Below are 486 nucleotides of genomic sequence, written 5' to 3'. Positions count from 1 at the left end.
GATCGATGTTGCTTTGTTGGCGTCGATCGATGGTGATGTCGTAGCTTCTTTCTCAAGAATGTGCTGCATACTCTCAATCTCCGTCCTCATCTATGTCATACTTCTGAAAAGCTCATTGTAACCTCTGTCCAAAGGTTGATAAGTGTCATCTACCAATGTCTTGAGTTCATCTTCTTGTTTTTCTTGAGCTCCACAAATACCAGTCACCATCTCATTAATCTCATCCTTGGTGTAGATCTATGGTGTCAGTTTTGTAGGTGTGAAAGAAGTGGCATGTTCTGGAAGACTTATGTGACTCTCCTCAAATAGGGATGCTCTCTCCAGAATTTTTCTGATGTTGTCCTTGGTAACAGGGATCATCTCACCAGCTACGCTCCTTGCATATCCAGACTCATCTCTATAGACACCATATTCGTCCTTCTGTTCCCATCTGAACTTTCTGGCTCCATAGATGTCATAAGCGCGATGTCCACATTTGTAACATCT

This window comes from Brassica oleracea, chromosome C2, assembly GCF_000695525.1.
Source record: "Brassica oleracea var. oleracea cultivar TO1000 chromosome C2, BOL, whole genome shotgun sequence".
NCBI lineage: Eukaryota > Viridiplantae > Streptophyta > Magnoliopsida > Brassicales > Brassicaceae > Brassica > Brassica oleracea.
Note: the sequence above shows the minus strand (reverse complement) of the source record.